At 41.8% G+C, this 11230-nt stretch overlaps 1 long non-coding RNA gene across 1 annotated transcript; it reads right to left on the bottom strand.

Annotated features, from left to right (window-relative positions):
- Window positions 1-4932: 4932 nt before the first annotated feature.
- LOC135184952 (uncharacterized) lies at window positions 4933-11229 on the bottom strand. Its single transcript, XR_010306275.1, has 3 exons — window positions 10890-11229; window positions 8533-8672; window positions 4933-5109 (listed from the first exon to the last, which is right to left on the bottom strand). It is a non-coding gene; the product is annotated as an uncharacterized LOC135184952 (long non-coding RNA).
- Window position 11230: the final 1 nt, after the last annotated feature.

The following is an 11230-nucleotide window of genomic DNA, read 5'->3' as shown; positions in this document are numbered from 1 at the left end:
TGGATGAGGCACTTAGTGCCATGGTCTGGTTGATTGGATAGCGCTGGGTGCTAGGTTGGAATGGATGATCTTGGAGGTCTCTTCCAAGCTGGCTGATTCTATGATTCTATAGATGTTTGTATGCTAACCAAAAGTTTGAAAGACAACTTCTGGTTGCACAAAAATATGTATACTACAGAAAGACAGATTTTTTTAAAGTTTCACTGAAAATCTCAATTTAACCACTATGATTCATCCCCAGCCTTTAAATCTGTCAGAATTACACTTTAATTCCATTTATTTTTCATGCTTCTTTTGTAAGCCTATCACTTAAGTTGCTAGTTATTACCTTTGAAGGCCTAAACCTCCTTAACTTCACTAGACTTATGGGAGAACAAAAATGCTTCACACTACCAAACCTGTGTTACCTACCATCTCTTAGAACTTGCTAACTGTTAGAGACAGAACGTCACTGCGGATTAATGTACCTTCTTTTACTCTGAGCACCTGACTTGAATCTAATCTGCACAAAAGTGATTAAAAATCAATCTAATCTGACAGTGGTGAAATCACTAGGTATAATTATATGCAGCCTCTGATACTTTGCTGGAGAAGACAGATTCCTTGGAGCCTTTCAGAAGGGGAATGTAATTTATATTGGTAGTTTTTTTGTGGCTTATTTGCTTTAAAACTCAAAATAATGCTGAAAACATTTGCTTTCAGTAACAAAAGATGAAAGGTGATCAAAACAATACCTTCTGTTTGTATCAACCCTTAATATTTGCTATGGGAAACAACACATCAAAAGTGTGTTGAAGAAAGGAGAAAACTCTGAAATGTGCTTAGATGCACCATTTTTAAATTACTCAAAAACATGTTACCTTTTATATGAGGAGTTGCCCTCCATTAAAGGACCTAAGATCTTAGCTTGCTCATACAGTGAAATAACCAGCAGAATTCCTCACTTGCTAAAGGCCATATATATCCACCTAATGCTAGCAAGTACACTCATCTCTCTTGCTGAACTCCAAGCAACAGACATGACCAGGAATGCGTAACCTTGACTTTAGGCTGGTTTTCTTTGTCCTCTCACTCAACTTTGCTGAGCCATATTCAACTACAAATTAGGAAATAAAAAAGACATACCAGACTGATACACCTCTTTACCTCTATTTTTCCGTAATCTCAGCAATAACACATTAAAGAGTGCTGAAAAGTGGCTGTGTCAATCTGCTAGAGCATAGGGAAGCTTTACAAGGGGATCTGGACAAGTTAGACCAATAGGCCAAAGCTAACTGTAGGAAGTTCAACAAGGCCAAGTTTCAGCTCCTCCACCTGGGTCACAACAATCACATGGTAAGCTACAGACTCAGAGAGGGACCTGGGAGTACTGGCTGACAGTCAGCTAAGTATGAACCAGCAGTGTGCTCAGGTGACCAGGAAAGCCAGTGTCATCCTGGCTTGTATTGGAAACCGAGTGGCCATCAGAAACAGGGAGGTGATCATCCTCCTGTACTCTGCATTGGTGAGGCCACATCATGAGTATTGTGTTCAGTTCTGGGCATTTCACTACAGGAAGAACACTGAGGTGCTGGTGGTGACCAGAGAAGGGCAACGAGCCTTGTGAAGGGTCTGGAGCACATGATATATGAGGAGCATCTGAGGGAGCTGGGGTTGTTGAGTCTGGAGAAGAGGAGGCTGACATGAGACCTCAATGCTCTCTACAACTACCTGAAGGGTGGCTGGAGGGAGCCAGCCTCTTCTCCTTAGTATCAAGCAACAGGAGCAAAGGAAATGGTTACAAGGGGGAGATTTAGACTGGATGTTAGGAAATATTTCATCAGAGAGAGAGACAGAGCTATCAAACATTGGAATGGTCTGCCCAGGGCAGTGGAGGAGTCACTGTGGGAATGCAAAGTGAAGAAGGATAATAACAGGAGGATGCTGACCTTGGTTCCCATCAGCTGCTGGCTACCTTATCTCAGAAAGGATAGATAATGAACACCTCGCTAATGAGAAAAACAAGGCATGGTTTATGCAGGTGGAGTGGGTTGTCCTTGCCTAATTATGCTAATGTGTAGGTGTGTGCTCTATGTTCTGAGGCTACATAATGAGAACTGAAATGATCAATAAAGGTCTCTGGCATAATGCACATTGAATTGTCTGGAGTCCACGTGGGATTACCTTTGATCACACTGATCTGTGGGGCCTTAACCATGTTCCTGCGGCAAGCTAGCAGGTTTTCTACAACAGTCACCAGCCCTGCAGGTGTTTAAGCAACACGTGGACCTGGCATTTAGGGACATGGTTTAGTGTTGACCCTTCAGTGCTGGGTTAAGGGTTGAAGTGGATGATTTTTGAGGTCTCCTCCAACTTAAATGTTTTCTGTGATTCTGATTCTGTAATATCAATCATGCCCACTGAAGAGATCCAATGACACAGCACGACATACTCAACAGCACACAATTAACAATGTTCTTCATAAAAATCTTTCTTCAAGCAGTAAAATGCATTCATTTATAATTACATTACTCAAAAAATGGAAGACAGAGATGATGAAATAATTGTATTCTGAGCATTAAACAGAACAGCAAGTCTATGTGGCAGAACTAGGAATGTAATACTGTCTTTAAACTAACAAATTCATATTTGGTGAAAAGAGTAGTTTCTTATGTAAAAGGCAATCATATTGTTTGCTACTACTGTCATATTTTTATGCCCACAAACACATGGACAGTGGAAATCTGGTTGATATATTCTATCTGGATTTCCAGAAAGGTTATGGAATCTAAGCATCTACTGAAAAATAATGAAGGTTCTTGCACAGATAGAGAACTTTAAAAAATATTAGGGTATAATCACCTTAAATAGTTAGGGAAGTAAGTGGTCCTTACAGAGATGTGTCCTAAACTCACACTTGTTGGAAGCATAAAATAATAGAAAAAATAACCAAGCCCAAAGTGTCCGATGAACACATGGTGAACAAAGCAGCCACAGGGAACGGGTGGAGACCTGGTGGTCTGTGTTGCCATGCCACCAGGCAGAATGGAAGTGCCACGTGGAGGCCCATCACCCCATTCTTTCACTTATCACCTGCAAACAGTGCTGACCTGAGAAGTCACACCAGAAAAACCCAAGAAACATCTTGTGCAATTGATAAAGAAACAACTGATTGACCACCAGGAACGATAATCTAACTGCAGTCCCACAACCTCGCTCTCCCCAATTGCCCAAATTTCATATCTCATTTGGAAAGGATTGAGAGTTGGATGCCAAAGGGCCAGATCAACAGGTTTGCCCCACCCTCACCTCCTGCCTCCTAGAAGGGTTATCTCTTGGGTAAGATGTGCAACCTCAGTTATGCTGAGTGCTTCCCTGTGAGACTGAGTGTGATTGCAATCACAGTTTGAAGCTATAGAGTGCTTCTGTAGTTCACCGTGCTTATCACCAGCAATCTAAAGAATCTGTGTGTTGCATGTAAATAAACTAAACTATTTGTGCCCTCGACTGGTTCTTTTGAATGCAGCTGGACCTACAGCAGACAGCCTATTTGGGTATCTACTCTTAGTACCCACAACTGGCATAGCTATTAAGAAGTCCAGCCATGTTTAGCCCCTCTAATCTGTGAGGACCAGCTAGAATGTAAGGCGATTTATCTCTTACCAAATATATCCTTCTCTAAATGCAACAGTGCTGCTCATTGTACTTACAAGCAAGTCAGAAAAGTGGTGCAGCAAAGCAGCAAAGTGCTGTTGCTGCTTCATTATTTATGGTGAGGAGGGCTCATAATGAGAACTACATCCAGACCTTATGTTACTAACACAGAGAGTTAGTAATTAAATAATAGATCAGCACAGGAAATTCAATATAGATAAACATAAAACGATACACAGGGGTAGAAAGCTGTCCAAATTTCCAATATACCAGTTGACCAGTATTACTCAAGAAGAGAGACTTGGATGTTTGGCTAGACAGATTATGGAAACAAAAGCTTACTGCTCAACAAATCACTTATTTGGAAATTAATTGAGAATAAAACAGAAACTCTATGTCTTCTGCCTGTAGTATCTTAAACAGTATCTTAAATGCTGTGGGCAGTTTGTTCCCTTCATCTAAAAGGATGAAGAAAACATTCCAAACCATGGGCTGCCCAGGGAGGTGGTGGAGTCACTGTCCCTGGAGGTGTTCAAGAAAAGCCTGGATGAGGCACTAAGTGCCATGGTCTAGTTGACTGGATAGGACTGAGTGCTAGGTTGGACTGGATGATCTTGGAGTTCTCTTCCAACCTGGTTGATTCTATAATTCTATGAATCCAAGCATCATCTCTCATATAAAAAATAGCTAAGAAAGCTAGAACTCCCGAGTCTTAGAAAGAGTAATGTTTAAAATGCAAAAGGTAAAGTTCTATAACATGTTTAGTGACAATGGAGTGGGTGGGTTTTTAGTATCTCCTCAAAGAAAACGAGCCAACAAGCATCAAATGAAGCTATAATAGAGTCAGGTTCAAAACCAAGAGAAGGAGATGGCTCTTTACAAATTATTCAGCTGCAAGACCTGTGGGATATCACGAACACAAACAGCTCAGTCTTGTTCCAGGGACACAAGGCAAATTGGAATCTAACAAGAATTACTAAATACACAGAAACCATCTACAGAACAAGTATCACCCTGTGTAGTTGCCCTGCTTGTACAGCCTTCCCTTGAACATCTGCTTCACCTTCCACTGTTGGTGTACTGGGTTAAACAGTCTGACTCTCTACAGACAACCTCATATTCTCACTTCTCTGTATGAAAGCACGAGGCCCTTATGAATAACAATATAATTGACAGGATTACAAAAAACAGAACTGAAAAATTCTTTAGAGGTCACCTACTCTACAGTCCTGTCCCTTGGCAGAATCAGTTGTATGTGACCTTTTGTGGCAGCTGTCTAACTTGTTTTACAAAGCCTTCAAAAGCAAGCTGTTCTAGTGCAAAGTTGGCCTGTTCTGAAAAAAAAGAAAGCTCTTTGTAATATAACCTGAGCCTTCCTTGCTGCAAAGTTTAATTCTTCTTGTTGCAGACACAGAGAGAGATGGTTCCTTCCCTTTTGCAGCAGCCTTTCATATGCTTGGACTTCTCTACTGAAACCTAGAAAGAAAACTCAAGCTCTCTAAAGTTGTAGTCAACTAATGATTGAAGGAAAACAATCACAAACCTTCTCGGAGTACTAAAATTCTTCTACATACTACTCATATGAGTTCATCACAGAAAGTAACAGATTCTTCGAGTAGGATCATTGTCAGTACAAAAGAAATCCCCTAAACAAACACAGGGAGTGTGGTTAATGGATAAAGAATGGCCCATACTGCTTGGCAAACTGAGTTTATCTACAATGGACACAGAGAACAGCTTCCTCCCTTCTTGCAGAAATCCTTATGCCAAGCATATAATCTAAATCCTCAACCACTTCACAGATCATGCTTCCTAGACTTCAGAGCTTTCTCTTAAAGAAAGCCAGGAAAGATTTGGTGAGAGTCCAGAAGTAAAATGCCCAAAGCTAGACATAGCATTCAAATTCACCCTAACCAAAGCTTTAACAAGTGAAAGGATTACAGCATGTGCCTTGCAGGCTTCCTGCTTGTGTGACATGCACATTCAAAGGCATGGAAATACCACTGATTCATATCCAGCTCATAATTCAGCCAGGCCCTGCAATGCTTTCTAAAACAAATGTTATCCAATAATTTTTACCCCAGGTCCATGATTTATGCATGCTCCAATTATCTGAAGGGGTTTTTTCTGTCTTGTGGATCGCTTTTTAAGCAAAAAGGAACCCTCCTTTTTTAGGAATGTCATAAAAATTATACAGATATTAAGTAGTATCCATTTGTTTTTTTGGTCACCTCAAGTGAACTTCTGGGATTTCCCAAGATGGACAGACTTAAAATCACTGGCTGTAGAAAAAGGTTACAAATTAGTGCTTGTCTGTGATGGTTTGTTTTTATACATATATATAAAGCAAGCAAATGGAACCAAACAAAATAAAAAAACAACCAAACAAAACTCCAGTAACTTTTCTCTAAATTTCAAAAGTCCTAATGGGAAAACAGCAGTACAAGTTAGATGTTTTATGTGAGCAGTAGAAAGGCCTTTAATTTTACAAAAGTAGCCCCCTTAATCCAAAGTTCAAATACCTATTTAAACAAAACTAGTGCAATGCCTGCAACTGCAAATTGCAAAGAACAAAAACAAATCACAGAAGCTCACACTGCAGGCTCTGAAGTCAGTCATCAAACCTTCCAAGTACTTTTAAAGAACCATGTACAACCCACCCTGGATGTATTTCAGGGTCATTTGGATGTGATGCTTAGGGATATGGTTTAAGGTCAATCTTGAAGAGTTGGGTTATAGGTTGGACTTGGTGATCCTGAAGGACTTTTCCAACCTGGATGTTTCTGTGATTCTGTGAAAATGGCACCAGCCATCATAATCTACCCTGTGGGAATCCCTTGCTTTTTACCCAATGGAGTGGTGAAGCTAAGAACTTCAATTATTTCTTTATCCAGAGCCTCTATAAAAATGCAAATGATACCCAGCAGACACAAACACAACAAAAATAGTGGTTTTTTCTTTGCTTTCAAATAAAACATCTTTTTTAAAGTGCTAAAATGTTTCAATTATAGCACAAACTGCACCTGTGCAATGTCGTTAAAGATGGATAAATGAACAGAAAAGTCATCCAGTACTGTTGATGAGGAATTGTAATGGTGCAAATTACTACATAAACATCATTGGGTGATATTTTTCAACCTCCAAAACTTCCTACATGGAGTTCAACCTACCAGCTAGTAAAAAGTTATCCTCACTTTGTAAATAGGAAAAAAATGCAGAAAGAAATTACATTGGAAATTAAAAACCTTTCATTTAGTGGGTTAGACAAAGATTACTATATTCTGTCACATAATTTTAGGTATCTAATAATCTTATAAAATGCAGTATAGCTAACTCAAGCCACAGACATTTTCATTTTTAACCCACCCTTTTCTCTAGTAGTAGATAAGTAGGAATGCTGAAAGCTAAACAGCCAGGTGGGATATAAAGTAGATACTGAGAAATACAAAGCTAGATAAAACAAATGCTCAGCTGTGGATATTGCCCTTCTTCTGATGGAACAGAGTAACAATGCATTTGGTCCAAATGTATCGAAGGTATTTAATCTCATGCAGACTGAGTATGGCAGTCTGAGCATGTCCACTTAGGGAAGCTGCTCCTGGGCCTGAGGCAAGGGGCAGCTGACAAAGCATATGCATCCCCAGCCATTTCTGCCTATGGGTCTCCTCTATCAGCTGTCCCTGCACCTACAGATACATATTTCTGACTTTCATCATGGTAAGTCACCCTTCACAGCCCTTGCTGTCCTAGTGGCTGATGCCATACCTCGCAGTTCACAGGAGAGCCAGTTGCAAGACAAAGCCCTCTCATGACCTCAGAGTCTTGAGTGCAGCCTATGCAGGGGCAGAGCACAGCTGCTCACTTCTCTACTGTTTTACCTTAACTCATGCTAAAGATCCTTATGCTGGTTTTCCTGACATTTTCTTCTCTCATCACTTTCTGCCTTCATAAAGAAAAAAATGGAATCTTAAATTATCCTAATCATAAGGTACCCATTGCCCTTCATGCATCTCAACAGCTCCACACTGCAGTAATTACCTCTGCATGACGAGAAACTACCCTTAGTGCTCAGTTTTCATCCCGTCAAAGGATAAAAAAACCCAAAAAAAACTAACAGAACTGAAACCCCACCTCACAAATCTGGGATAGGAGCCTGAAATCTTCTTCCTCAAATCAGGAGACTCCTCCATTTTTTCCTCATATATTATCAAGAAAAGTACAAAGCCTCTTCAGTTCAGTGGAACTATTACTAAAATCGAGGTGGATGGCTGCTCACATCAAAGAGTGTGCAGGGTTACTGCTGAGCTGTATTTATTAAGGAGGAAGCATATAAAAAATAGACCTTGCAGTACTAGTGGGGAAAAGGGTGTTCACCTATAGCCAGGCTCAAAATGAACAGCAGAAGAGCCACATCACATCAACCCAGACTAGCAATTACAATTTCCTCTTCCTCAGGCGAGTCTTCATCTCTATGACAAACCTACTGCCCACCCAAGTGCTCACCAGGAACCTAGCAAAACACATATGGCACTTATTCACCACAATAACATCTCCACATTTTCCACTCAGCTGGGTGTGGACAGCCACTCAAGGAGCAGGGAGAAAGCAGCTTTGCTGCTCCACAGTCCTTCTCCCATCCCTAATTCTATTACTCATCCCTTGCAGGCATTCTCACCCTTTAGATTGCCATTACTGCTATTTTCCAAAGAACTGAAGGCCACCTGGGATTGTAAAGTGTTAGGAACCATGTAAAACTGCATTGTATTTAATACTGCTGCAATACACAGGGGCCTTGTGATTTTATTTTTAGTGAAGTGATTGATAAAAATGGGTACAGATAAGAAAATGTCTGGGTTAAGTGCTATTTGCTTTTTTTGACTGATGCAGCACTTTACTTACTTGCAGTACTTAGGTGCAGCATTAAAGATGGTCCTTTAAATAAAAACATTCTTATAAGGTGTGCTTCATTTTCAAATGGGCATGCGTGGAAGCTGAGCACACAGCATGTGCATGGGAAAGACTCCTCATGGGACCCAGCCCTAAGAACGAAAAAGAGGTTAAGATCTATGCTTAGAGCACACAGCAATGCAGATTTAACCTAGTCAGGGGATAGGACTTCCTTACAGTTCCCAGTGCCCCTGTTAATTTCAAACTCACGTCATCCTGAGCATGTGATGGAAGGCATCACATATCTGAAGAATGCCTGCTGAGAAGAAATGCCTATTTCAGTAACAGACATTGGCTTGAAACAAACCCTAAGGGCAAACATAATCACATTTATGTCTGTTCTGCAATCCTGCTGACAGCATGCTTAGGCAAAATGACAGCAAGTACAGTTGGGAAGTAGAACATGGGACATAGGTGTTTCTATAAAGCCTTGCTTATGACCCTGGAAAGCAAATCTTGTCCTGCTTTTCTGCTACATACACAGGTGCCTGGAAGACAGACGGGAAGTCCAAGCTTTTGTCTTCAGCTGTTTCAGGCTGCTTCAAAGCTTTTGTTCCACACAGCACTGCCTAGCACCCCTACTGTAACCAAGCTCAGACCTCACTATGAGTCTGCAAACATGGTCATTTTAATGTCTGAATATTAATTTCATGGTCCTCTGCCTGTCCACTAGTCGTGTACTGGCAGGATCTTACACAGCTGCAGCCAGACACCTAGTAGCCTGGCACTGCATAGAAGATCAAACAAATATGGTCATATTTGCTGTGTTGATCAGTATGTTGAATGCAGGTGCATGCAAACATGAAAAAAAGCTAAAGCAATTTTTATCAGCCACCAAACAGCTTGAGAAGTGTCTGCAATGTTTTATTATCACCAACCACTTCTCTAGGGTAAGGTATGAAAAAGCACAGATGGGAAGACAGCTGTGAAAACAGTCTCAGTCACTACAAATTATTCTGGTATATTGTTCAGGTGCAAAGTTAATCCAGATTCTAGAAAAAACTGCTGGACCAGCTCATTAGCTAGGTCCAAAACAGAGTGGAAGCAACCAGCTCCGTAACAGTATGAATTACCCATAAAGACATTTACTATCAACTACCTGTAGTCATATTTTGAAATCCTTAACAACAGCTTCATTTAATTCCAACCTGCATTTAAAAGGATTATACCATTTAAGTGTGCACACGCCAACACTCCTTGAATGTTTACTGGTAAAGCTCCTCAGAGCTTAAAACCAAAGGGAGCAATTAAACCAGATTCATGTTTTATCAAGACAACTTGAAATAACATGACACATTTGAGGCTGGCCAACTCTTCTCATGGCTCCAAGGGTCTTGCATAACGTTTCTCTCACTTTGGACAGGCCTCAAGACAGCAGCTGCCTTACACTGTGCACAGGCTAGGTCCTCCCTCTCACTAACTACAGCTTAGTACTCTTAGCTTTTTATTTTGCACTTCCCGTGTGTGATAAATTGTGACTAGATTAGTATCAGTGAGAAAATAAAGGACAGTGGGATAACCTAACTGCTGTGAATCCAGGAACATGGGGAAGGCTTTTTGCAGGATCTTGCAAAGAGATTTTTTTTACACAACAAAGAACCTTCAGAGACTTGTGAAAAGACAACAGATCACAGAATCATAATCATAGAATCAACCAGGTTGGAAGAGACCTCCAAGATCATCCAGTCCAACCTAGCACCTGTCCAGTATGGCACTAAGTGCCCCATCCAGGCTTTTCTTGAACACCTCCAGGGACGGCAACTCCACCACCTCCCTGGGCAGCACAGATGCTTGTTGAGCATTAGTAATAAACCAGTAGACAACAGAAACTGAGATTACGTAGACCTGCTGGCCAGGTAACAAAACTTCTACAAGAAATGCTGAGTTTACACAACAAGGACAAAGGAGACACTGAAGATGCATAGAGGGATCACCCCAGCCTTGTACCTTCAAAGGAACAACAGAGGGAAAGAGGAGACCTCTGAGCTCGCTCATTCCAAGAAACAACTTGCCTAAGACTGCCCTTTCTTGGAACGGTTAATGCCTATGTACATACAAGTATAATATAAAGCCTTGCACTAAGAAACTAATTTGGGCTTGTTGGTGGAGATTTCTCCCACAACACCCAGCCCTACTTCATTCTTATTACCTGAATAAAACCTTTTTTAACTCATGTTGAGCCCGTCATTTATTACACCACACGACTCAACGACTCAAAAGGTTCAGTGACACGAAGGACTCAGCGACAGCGCCCTTCTCACCCCTGCACACTTACTACCCCCTACGGTTCGGAAACCCAAACCGCTTGCCTCATTCTGTCACCTCACGCACACAAGGGTGCCAAGCCGAGCAGGAGGGTGAGGAGAACTACGCGGGTGACCAGCTCTGATGCCACAGCCAGGCCTCCCATTAGGCGCAGAGAGGCCCGAGGGAGAAAGCTGTAAAGAGGCTTCCTGCGAGTTTCGCCCCAGCTGCTGTAGAGCACCAGGAGTCGTGTGCCGCGATGGAAACCCTTGGAAGGGGAAGCCACACTCTGCGACTGCCACTTCCCCGCTGGTGGACGCCGCGGCACGGCCGCCGGCACTGCGCGTGCCCGACAGCGGCGCCGCCGCCGCGATGCCAACCAGCGCCCGTGCGCCCGAGGCGCATG

Source organism: Pogoniulus pusillus, chromosome 21 (genome assembly GCF_015220805.1).
Source record: "Pogoniulus pusillus isolate bPogPus1 chromosome 21, bPogPus1.pri, whole genome shotgun sequence".
Classification (NCBI taxonomy): Eukaryota; Metazoa; Chordata; class Aves; order Piciformes; family Lybiidae; genus Pogoniulus; species Pogoniulus pusillus.
Note: the sequence above shows the minus strand (reverse complement) of the source record. Positions and strands in the feature narration are given on the sequence as shown.